Raw genomic sequence first — 11,693 nt, forward strand, 5'->3', positions numbered from 1 at the left:
ACCACACTCGGCAGCTTTTTGATTCTTTGTTAGTACACAACTGTTTATAAAAATCCTTTTCACATTAAAAATTTTTTTTAATTTATTTAAGAGTGAGAAAGAGGCAGATAGAGCAAATGAGTGCACCAGGGCCTCCAGCCACTACAAATAAACTCACATGCACCTTGTCCACCTGGCTTTATGTGGGTACTGGGGTATCAAACCTGGGTCCTGAGGGTTCCCAGGCAAGTGCCTTAACTGCCTAACTATCTCTTTTCACAGTTTTGCTTCCCGGGCCCATGTTTGTAACCCCACATGGGCTCTCCGGTCATCCATTCCTCCTCAGTTGTAGAACTCTGCTCTCCCTATCCCCAAACCACATCGGTGTATCCACTTGCCCTTTCTCCATTTTCAAGCCCTCCTGTTCCCTTATATTCCTGGTATTTCTGAATAAAAATGTAATGGCAGGCTGGAGAGATGGCTTAGCGGTTGAGCGCTTGCCTGTGAAGCCTAAGGACCCCGGTTCGAGGCTCGATTCCCCAGGACCCACGTTAGCCAGATGCGCAAGGGGGCGCACGCATCTGGCATTTGTTTGCAGTGGCTGGAGGCCCTGACGCCCGTTCTCTCTCTCTCTCTACCTCTTTCTCTCTGACTGTCACTCTCAAATAAATAAATAAAAATAAACAAAAAAAATATATATAATGGCTTACAAACTCTCTCTATATATATATAATACTTGAGAGCCAGGGACATGCCTTGACTGGTAGAAGGCTTGCCTGACATGCAGGAAGCCCTGGGTTTAATCCTGAGCACCAAATAAAACTGGGCATGCTGGTGTATGTGCTTGCGAGGCTAAAGCAAACAGATTATTGTGAGTTCAAGGACATCCTGACATGAGTACCAGGCCAGCCAGGACTACTGAGTGAGACCCTGTCCCAGTGAAAGGGGGAGAGAGAGAGAAAGAGAGAGGAAATAATGAGTAATAGAATCAGGAGCTCAAAGATATCCTGGGCTACACACTGAACCCAGCCCAGGCGACATGAGATCCTACCTCAAGAAAACCAAACAAGGGCTGGAGGGATGGCTTAACAGTTAAGGCATTCGCCTGCAAAGCCAAAGGATCTCCGTTCAACTCTCCAGGACCCATGTGAGCCAGATGCACAAGGGGGCGCATGCATCTGGAGTTCCTCTGCAGTGGCTGGAGGCCCTGGCATGCCCACTCTCTCCCTCCCTCTCTCTGTCTCTTTCTGTCTCTCAAATAAATGAATAAAATATATTTAAATTTTTTTGGCTTATTTTTATTTATTTGAGAGCAACAAGACAGACAGAGAAAGAGGTAGATAGAGAGAGAAGACGGGTGTGGTGGCGCACACCTTTAATCCCAGCACTTGGGAGGCAGAGGTAGGAGGATTGCTGTGAGTTTAAAGCCACCCTGAGACTCCATAGTGAATTCCAGGTCAGCCTGGGATAGAGTGAGACCCTACCTCAAAAAAAAAAAAAAAAAAAAAAAAGAGGGAGAGAGAATGAGCATGCCAGGGCCTCCAGCCACTGCAAACAAACTCCATATGCATGCGCCCCCTTGTGCATCTGGCTAATGTGGGTCCTGGGGAATCAAACCTCGAACTGGGGTCCTTAGGCTTCACAGGCAAGTGCTTAACCGCTAAGCCATCTCTCCAGCCCAAATAAAATATATTTAAAGAACAAAACAAACAAAACAAAATGTAAAAGGTGGTTATAGGGAGATGGCTCAGTGGTTAAATATTCTTGCTTGCAAAGTCTGCCAACCTGGGGTTCAGTTCCCCAGTTCTTAAAGCCAGACGCACAAAGTGGCACATGCGTTTTGAGTTTGCAGCCGCAAGAAGCTCTGGCACACTCATACTCTCTCTTTTGCTCTTTCTTTTGCAAATAAATAAAAAGTAATTTTAAAAAAAAGGAAGGAAAAAACAGAAAAAGAATTATCCTTGAAGTTCTTAGAAGCCTTATTCACAATACCCAAACATAGAAGCCACCCAAACGGTCATCAATAAGTGAAACAAAAACTGATCTATCTACACAATGGAACACAATTAGGCCATAAAAAGGAGTGACTCAGTGGGACGTTCCCTAACAGGTACTGAGCCTGTGCTAAATGATAGAAGCCAATCACAGAAGCCCACATGTTGAATGACCTCATTTGCGTTAACTATCCAGACAGGCAAATAATCTGCTGGTGGCCAGAGCTGGGGCTGAGGTGAGGGGAATGGCTTCTAATGGTGCAGGGCTCCCTGTTGGGATGCTGGGGCAGTTCTGAAACTAGCGTGGCGAGAGGCATTGCCCATGACCGTGAGCGTATAGAACACCACTGAATTGCATGCCCGAGGCTCTGAATCCAGCCCTGGCACCTCAACAGCAAAACAGAGTGGATAAAAGGATTGCGTGTGGGGCTAGAGAGATGGCTCAGTGGTTAGGTATGCTTCCTGTACAGGCGTAAGGGCCTGAAGAGGTCTGAAACCACCCAAGTTTGAATCTCCAGAACCTACCTAAACATCCAGGTGTGGCACGTGCTCCTGTAACCCCAGCCCCTCAAAGAGGAGCAGAGACTAGGGGACCATAGGCTCCCCCAAAACAGCAATCCCTGATGTCAGTTAAGGACTTAATTTAATCTCAAACAAGAACAAGCGAAGAGAGACGGAGCCAGACGCCTGATGTACTTCGGCCACCACGGGCGAGCACATGAGCACCGCAAGGGCACATACATGTGCACAGGCCCCACACAGAGCACACCACATTACATACACACACTTTACACAAAAGATTGGGTCAGGCATGCTGGTGCATGCTTTTAATCCCAGCACGCAAGCAGCTGAGGTAGAAGGATCACTGTGAGTTCGAGGCCAGCCTGGGACTACCCAGTGAATTCCAGGTCAGCCTGGGCTAGAAGGAGACCCTAAATCAAAAAACAAAAAGTAACTGGGCATGGTGGTGCACGCCTTTAATCCCAACACTCAGGAGGCAGAGGTAGGAGGATCACTGTAAGTTCAAGGTCACCCTGAGACTACATAGTGAATTCCAGGGCTAGCCTGGGCTAGAGTGAAAGCCTATCTCGAAAAACAAACAAAAAAGTAATTGGGTGTGGTGTCATATGCATATCATCCTGGAACTAGAGTGAAGGGTTGAGGGAGAGGCAAGAGCACTTCAAGATCAAAGTGAGCCTGGGCTATAATGTAAGCCGCTATAGATGATAGATGATAGATAGATAGATAGATAGATAGATAGATAGATAGATAGATAGATGATAAGTAGATAGAATTTTATGAGTACTTTATCACAGACTAAAAGAGAACTAAAGGGGTTGGGGAGATGGCTCAGTGGTTAAAAAGGCACTTGTATTCAAAGCCTACTGACCTGGGTTTAGTTCCCCAATACCCACATATGTTGCATGTATCTGGAGTTTGTTTGCAGAGGCAAGAGGCCTTGGCTCATCCATACTTTCACTCTCTCTTCCCCCCACCCCCAAGCAAATAAATAAAAAAAAATTTAAATGAATAAATAAAATTAAGACTAGAGCTGAGGCGATTGGGTAAAGCGCTTGTCTTGCAAGCACGAGGACCTGAACTCAGGTCCCCAGGAGCCACAGGGCTAGATGCAATGGCGCTGGGGATGTGGTGACGGAAGACCCCTGGGACTTGCTGGCTTATTAATCTAGCAGACTCAGTGAGTGCTAGGTTCATCAAGAGACCCTGGCTCAGGCTGGAGAGATAGCTCAGTAGTTAAAAGTGCCCACTGGCAAAGCCTGATAGCCTGGGTTCGATTCCCCAGTACCCACATAAAGCTAGATGCACAAAGTGGTACATATGTCTGGAGTGCATTTGCAGCAGGAGGCCCTACTGTGCCCTTGCTCACTCTTGCTCAAATAAATAAATAACTAAATAAATACAATTTGTTTTTGTTTTGTTTTGGATTTCAAGGTAAGGTCTCACTCTAGCCCAGGCTGACCTGGAATTCACTATGTAGTCTCAGGGTGGCCTTGAACTCATGGCAGTCCTCCTACCTCTGCCTCCCGAGTGCTGGGATTAAAGGCGTGCGCCACCACTCCCAGCACTAAGTACAGTTTTAAGGAGAAAGGGGGGGATCATGTCTCAAAATATATGGTTTCATGTATATATGTTAATATGTATTAATATATATGCATTAAGCCAGGCATGGTGGCACACACTTTTAATCCCAGCACTCGGGAGGCATAGGTAGGAGGATTGCTATGAGTTTGAGGCCAGCCTGGCACTACAGCGTGAGTACCAGGTTAGCCTAGGCTAGAGTGAGACCTACCTCAAAATATAGATATTTGCTTCTAGGCATGGTGGCACAGGCTTTAATCCCATCGCTTGGAAGGTTGGCGTAGGAGGAGTGCTGTGAGTTTGAGGCCAACCTGGGCTAGAATGAGACCTTGCTTCAAAAAAAAATAATCAGAAGCTAAGCATAGCGGTACACACCTTTAATCCCATGTTTTGGGAGACAGAAGTAGGAGGGTCACTGTGAGTTCAAGACTACTCTGAGATTACATGGTAAATTCCAGGTCAGCTTGGGTTAGAGCAAGACCCTACCTCAAAATCAATCAATCAATCAATCAGGGTTGGAGAGATGGCTGAGGCACTTGCTTGCAAGCCGAATGGCCCAGGTTCAATCCCCAGTATCCACATAAAATTAGATGCACAAAGTGGCACATGCATCTGGAGTTCATGTGATTAGAGGTCCAGGCATTCCCATTCTGTGTGTGTGTGTGTGTATCTCTGCTTGCAAATAATATTTTTTTCATATTTTAGTTATTTATTTATTTGAGAGAAAGAGAGAGGGAGAGAATGGGTGTGCCAGGGCATCCAGCCCCTGCAGACAAACTCTAGACGCATGTGCCACTTTGTGCATCCGGCTTACATGGGACCTGGAGAATCAAACGGGGATCCTTTGAGGAAGACACCTGATACTGACTTCTGGCACCCCCTCCACACTTACACACATAACAGCATGTATACACACACACATGCATGCACACATGCCAAGCAGAAAGAACAAAAACAAGGGGCTGGAGAGATGGCTTAGCAGGTAAGGCACCTTCCTGTGAAGCCTAAGAACCTGTGTTCGAATCTCCAGGTCCCACGTAAGCGAGACTCAGTGATGCAAGTACACAATGTCATACATGCACACGAGGGGGCGCACGCATCTGGACTTCATTTGCAGCAGCTGAAGCGCCTGGTGCACCCATTCTCACTCAATCTCTCTCTCTCTCTCAAATCAATTAAAAAAAAAAATGAGGTCATGAAACAATTTCCTGGTCCTCATCAGCTACCTGCATTAGCACCTTCCAATAACTGCTGCTGTCCACAGGATGCACACCCACAGGGCAAGGACCTTTTCTGCCTGCTCAGTACTCAATCCCCAGCACGAGGGTGAGTGTGGTGACTCACGCCAGTAATCTCAGCACTCGAGAGACAGAGATGGGAGGATTAGGAGACCAAGGGCATCCTGGAACTCCCTAGCACGTTTGAGGCATCTTGAGCTACATGAGACCCTGCCTAAATAGATAAAGAACTCCCCAGCATTCAGTACAGTGTTGAAATTCTGCTGGAGGAATGAACGAGTGAGAGAAAGGAAGAAGGAGGAAGGAAGGGAAGGAAAGATGGCTGGCTGGCAGAGAGTGCCCTGTCCACAGTGAACCCCTCTGTACCCACTGGGCTGGAAGAAGATGGCTTTCTCTTAGCTTTCTGTGTTGATCTGTAGATGTGCTTGTTCAGCCGCTGGTCAGATCACCTGGGAGTGTTTGAAAAATACTGATGCTGCTATGCTCAGAACCCTAATCCCCAGGGGTCCTGATTTAATTAGGATAGGGTGGGGCCTGGGGCCTGGATTTAGATACTTTATTTTCTGCTGGTGGTAGGGCCTGGGTGATTTGAAAATCCCTCCCCTCAGGGGACTCTGCCTTGAGCCAGAGCTGAGAGCCACTTGTATCTGGTGATCCTCATCCTACTTCTCAATCGGACTGGAGGCCACCCCGTGCTCCACGTGCCTGTCCCAGCCTGGGTTTGGAGTTGCCTTCCATGGCTGTTCCTTGGCCTGGTGACTAATGAATGAAAGGTCATGGTCCCATGGGCCAGGCCTTGTACTTACACCTCTCATCTCTCCAGTTAAGCTCTCCTTGCACTTTGACATTGAGTCACATCTTGGATAATTGACCTGGCCTTTACCACTTGGAGACTCTCTCTTCTGAGGTCACCAGGGTGGTCACTCTTGCCCATGGTCTGTCCACTCTGATCAGCCCACGTGGGTGACCTGGGCCACCTGTTCATCATGGGCAGCTTGCAGTGTGTTTGGAGAAGTCCTACAGGTCTACTTCCCATCTGATGCCCTGGCTAACATGGCCTGCACTGTGGAAGAGGGCTGAAGACGCACTAGGGCCCCGAAGGCCTCCTGGTTCAGTAGGACCAAACTACCCAAGGAATGTTCTCTACTTTACTTCAAAATCACCACCACCTTTATCACAACTCCCCTTTCTGTAAGACAGAGTCCCTGACACCCACTAAGTGAAACAAAACCTGTTCTTCATGGGAGATGTGCAACGAGAGGGCTCATAGACAGATGGATTCTGAGGTTCCACCAGTGGACTGTCCTTCGAGGAGGGAACCAGCAGCGAAAGGAATTAATGGAAGACATCCGAGAGGGGATTGAGGCTCACTGCCTCTCCCTGTGGAGAAGTGAGATTGAGAATCCACAGCCCCCTGCCTGGACAGGTGGGGGGGGCCTCGCTAGGGCGGAGACAGGGCAAGAGGACTCTGGGTAAGACTGGTTCTGAGAGGTGGACAGCCCCATCCCATGGGCACTTCCAACTGCTCCTGACCCTAATCTTTTGGTCAGAACAAACATTTAGGCTGTCCCGGCTGGGACCTCCCAGGCTTTCCTACCATCACTAAACTACAAGGAGACTCTGGAGTCCTCACTCTGGCAACCAGCCAACAAGATAGCCACCATCTTCTCCCTCAGTTGAACTCACTGGCATCCCCTCACTCCTGGTACCCTCTTCTATGCCTTAGCCTGGGGAAGAGCACTGCCACCCCAAGACCCTAAAGTCAGCCACCTACATAGTATCCAGAACTCCTTCCTCTCCTGTCCTCCTGCCCACCCAGCTCTGTCCCCTAACACGCTCTGTGCAGCTTTCTGCTGACACTCAGCCTTCTAGAATACCAACCCGTCTGCCCTTGCTCCCTCCACTGTATGCTCTCCCCACCCATCTCCACTGTCCTAAAATGCATGTCATTTCTTCCAGGAGGCCTGGGAATTCTTAGGCTGGGCAAAGGGCTCTTCTTGGGGACCCCAAAATGTCTGATGTCTTTCTCAGCCCTGCCAGTTTATAGGTCTAAAGTACCCAAATTCCATGATCTAGACACGAGGGGGACACAGGTTACAGGTATGAGCCACCACACCCAGAACCCAGACACCTCTGTAGCTGCCAACTCATAGCCCATAGTAGGTTCTCAGAAGACATGAGTGCCACTGTTAGAAGAGTGGAATGAAAGGAAGACCTTCTTGGGCCCTGGAGGGGTTTCGGGTCCTGCTGTCTCCAGCCACCCTCTCCTCAGACAAAGAACACCAGGCATGGATGGACATCGTCACCCTCAAAGTGACAGGAGGATTCCTGAGCAGATGACGGAGTGGGTCCCAAGACCCTGGACAGGACTGCCACTCCCATTGCTGCTGAATGGGCTGCAGTGGCTGGGGAGCTCAAGGGGCCTGTCCTGGTGCAGGGGAGAGGTCCAGGCCTGTCGGGGCCGACGGCCTTAGTCACCAGCTTGTATCTCTCACCTCCCTGTATCTTCACCCATTCAGTTCCTGGCAGTTGCTGTCCTGACCCTGGGATCCAGGAAGCTAGGACCGGAGCTCCTAAGAGTGTCAGGGGAAAGAAACCTTTTCCCAGGAGGATGAAATGAGTAAAGAGAGAGAGCAGAGTGTGGTCAGGGCGACCAACTAGTTTCAGCTTGCCCAAGACAGTCCTGGTTTTAAATACAGAAACCCTGAGTCCCCGGATGTGCCTTAGTCCCTGGCAATCTGGGCAGGGGCACCCACTGTGGAGTGAGGTGAGCCGCAGGAGAGGGGCCTGTGAGCTTCTCCCCACAGAAGCCCACGACTACAAGCTAGCTCCTTTGTTCCTTCCAGAATCTCTGTCCTGCCTCAGCCCCAAGGCCACAGCAACGTAAGATAGGAGGTCTGGGCTGCTAGCAAGAAGCAAAGACTCTCTTCCCGTCCACCAGCTGTGGTCCCCTTGTGTCCCCACCTGGTTGCCTTACCTGTCTGGAGGAGGCAGCCGCCACCTGGGAGATCTCAGGGAGTTGTGGCAAGCTAGCTGGCTGCAGGAGATCAACCTTTGTCCTCACTCCCCCCACACCCCAGGAACTGCCTTCTCCATATAAGGGAAGATAGGGCCCCAGAGAGAGAGAGAATGAGTGAGGGGGTGGGGAAGCAGGTGTCCAGGTCCCTGGGAGCCTAGAGCCCAGTGACAACCTGACAGCCAGGGCATACGTGCCCCGCCCTTGGTTACAGATCAAGCAACAGGGATGGGATACATTTCCGCCCAAGGTCCTGCCCTCCTGGCAAGTGGACAACACCCACCAGGGCAGGCCACAGGCTCGTGGGCCCTTCCTCCTACCCATCAAGAGGAGGACTCCGTTGTCCTTCCTTCTGCCCTGAAAAGATAGTGCACGGGGAAAGAGGTCAGGATTCTTGGGTTCTTAGAGCCCTAAACCCAGGGATCCAGGGTGATGATTCACACTTGGCCTCCTCTGGGACCAGCAGGGGAGGAGGGTGCGCCTCGGCACCCCTAGAGGTCTCTTCTACTCAGCATGACCCTCGCTCTGTGAGCATAGTTCTCTTCCTGTCCTCCCCCTTTTGGAGCCACGGTCTCCACCTGCAGTTTTTATGAGTTGCCATAAATCAGCGCCTTTGAACCCTGCTCTTCCGTCCTCTCTCAGGAGCCAAGGCCTCCACCTTCCAACCCTGGACTTGGAGTGTCCATCTCGTTTGGGATGTGAAGGAGCACTGCCCTCCACTGTGGCTCTCACTGGGAGAGCGACTTTGAGCACGATGGGCAGCTGTGGCCCCCCCGCCCCCTACCCAGTCTGGAGTGCTTGTCACATTGGAACCCGGGTCCTTAGGAGGGTTAGATGAAAAGGACCAGGGGAGAACAGTCTTTCCTCTGACCTTCCCAAGAGCTCTGAAGACCAAACATACGTGTGTGTACACACGTGTGTACTTGTGTGTAGTGTGTATGCATGCATAATCAGTAAGAAAAGTAAACATAGAACTGGAGACATGGTTTAGCAGTTAAGGTGCTTGCCTGTGAAGCCCAAGGACCCAGATTTGATTCCCCAGTACCCAGGTAAGCCAGATGCACATGGTGGCGCATGTTATCTGGAACATTTGCAATGGCTAATGGCTCTGGAGCACCCGTTCTCTCCCTCCCTCTCTTTCTCCCCACCCCCTCTGCTTACAAAAAATAGATAAAGATATATTTAAAAATACCTATATCTATATTAAAAAAAGGAATGAGAAACTCCATGAAAGATTGTTACTGGACTCATCACTGGACTCTTGAATTCTAGCCATCTATAAGGAATGCTTGTTGCTCAATATTTGCCAGTACATGGATTCCCTTAGAAGGCTGGATGCGAACCTTAGTAGTGGAGAACTTGCTTAGCATGTGTGAAGCCCTGGGTTCGATCCCCAGTTCCTCAGCTCTAACACACACACCCCAAGAAAAGATTAAACTTATATTTATTATCATTGCTTTTTCAGAGACAGAGGCAGAGAGAGAATGGGCATGCCAGGACCTCCAGCCACTGAAAACGAACTCCAGATGCATACGCCACCTTGTACATCTGGCTTACGTGGATCCTAGGAAATTGAACCTGGATCCTTTGGATTTGTAGGCAAGCACCTTAGCCACTATGCCATTTATCCAAACCATTAAAAAAAAAAAAATTTTTTTTTTCTCTCTCTCTCTCTTTTCAGGTTTCCAAGGTAGGGTCTTGCTGTAGCCCAGTCTGACCTGGAATTCACTATGTACTCTTAGGGTGGACTTGGATGCCCAGAAGTCCTTTTACCCCTGCCTCCTGAATGTTAAGATTAAAGGCATGTGCCACTACACACGGTTTTTCTTTCTCTTCTTGAGACAGGATCTTACTATGAAGCCCAGGTTGGCCTCAAACTCATTATCTTCTTTCTGAGCCTCCTGAGTGTTGGGATTACAGACTCCCCAGATGCATAAAATGGCCCATGCATCTGGATTTGTTTGAGTCTGGAGTTTGTTTGCAGCACCTGGAAGCCCTGGTGCACCCATTCTGTCCCCACCCCCTTCCCCTGTCTTTCTGCTGGGCATGGTGATGCACACCCTTAATCCCAGCACTCAGGAGGTAGAAGTAGGAGGATCACTGTGAGTTCACGGCCATCCTGAGACTACGTAGTGAATTCCAGGTCAGCCTGGGCTCACCAAACTGCCCAGTATATAAATGCTACTCTCACTTTTGGTTAGAGAACCTTCTCTTTTCAGATGGCAGCGACCTTGGGATGATTCAGAAGGCATCATGGTGCTGAGAAGTGACAGAGGAGTACGGCACTGAAATATCTCTATCACACCTTCCAAGGCTCAGGGTCCATTGAGGAAGAGGTGGCACAAAATGGCCTGGATATCCATGACCTCACAGTGCCTGACACTACCTACACGAGACCATCATAACAGGAGGAAAAAATCATAACATCAAAATAAAAGAGAGCCTGATTGAGAGGGGGAGGGGATATGATGGAGAGTGGAATTTCAAAGGGAAAACTGGGGGAGGGGGGAGGGAATTACCATGGGATATTGTTTACAATCATGGAAGTTGTCAATAAAAAAAGAAAAAAAGACCTTTCCATGAATACATTTTCCACCTTTCTTGGAACAGAAAAAAAGAAAAAAGAAAAAAGAAGTAAAAACAGAGGGGAGCTGGAGAGATGGCTCAGCAGTTAAGGCACTTGCCTGCAAAGCCTAAGGACCCACGTTCAGCTCCCCAGTACCCACATAAAGCCAGATGCACATGGTGGCACATTCATCTACAGTTTGTAGTGGCTAGAGGCGCTGGTGTGCCCATTCTCTCTCCTCTCCTTTTCTATCTATCTATTTGCCTCTTACTCTCTCTCAAATAAATAAATAAAATATTAAAAAAAAAAAGCAGGGCTGGAGAGATGGCTTAACAGTTAAGGCACTTGCTTGCGAAGTCTAAGGACCCATGTTTGACTCCCCAGATCCCATGAAAGCCAGATGCACAAAGTGACGCATGTGCAAGGTGGCACACGCATCTGGACTTTGAGTACAGTAGCTGGAGGCCCTGGCATGCCAATTCTCTCTCTTGCTCTCTCTCTCATTAAAAACAAAAACAAACAAACAAACAAAAAAACAAAACACAGGGTTGGAGAAATGGCTTAATAATTAAGGCACTTGCCTGAGAACTTAGAAACCTAAGGACCTAGATTTGATTCCCCAGAACCCACGTAAGCCAGATGCACATGGTGGTGCACCTTATAGTTATTAGAGGCCCTAATGCATCCATTCTCTCTCTGCAATAAATATATCAATAAAAATTTAAAAAGCAGAGAAAGGGCTGGAGAGATGGCTTAGCGGTTGAGCGCTTGCCTGTGAAGCCTAAGGACCCCGGTTCGAG

General features: G+C 48.9%; 1 protein-coding gene across 1 annotated transcript in view; it reads right to left on the reverse strand.

Annotated features, from left to right (window-relative positions):
* Nucleotides 1–8,377, reverse strand: part of Vil1 (villin 1) — a 36,208-nt gene extending 27,831 nt beyond the window's left edge. The window contains exon 1 of the mRNA XM_004662933.2: nt 8,289–8,377. The gene's annotated coding sequence lies outside the window, so the exon portion shown is untranslated. The remainder of the gene's footprint in view (nt 1–8,288) is intronic.
* Nucleotides 8,378–11,693: the final 3,316 nt, after the last annotated feature.

This window comes from Jaculus jaculus, chromosome 4 (assembly GCF_020740685.1).
Source record: "Jaculus jaculus isolate mJacJac1 chromosome 4, mJacJac1.mat.Y.cur, whole genome shotgun sequence".
Taxonomy (NCBI): Eukaryota; Metazoa; Chordata; class Mammalia; order Rodentia; family Dipodidae; genus Jaculus; species Jaculus jaculus.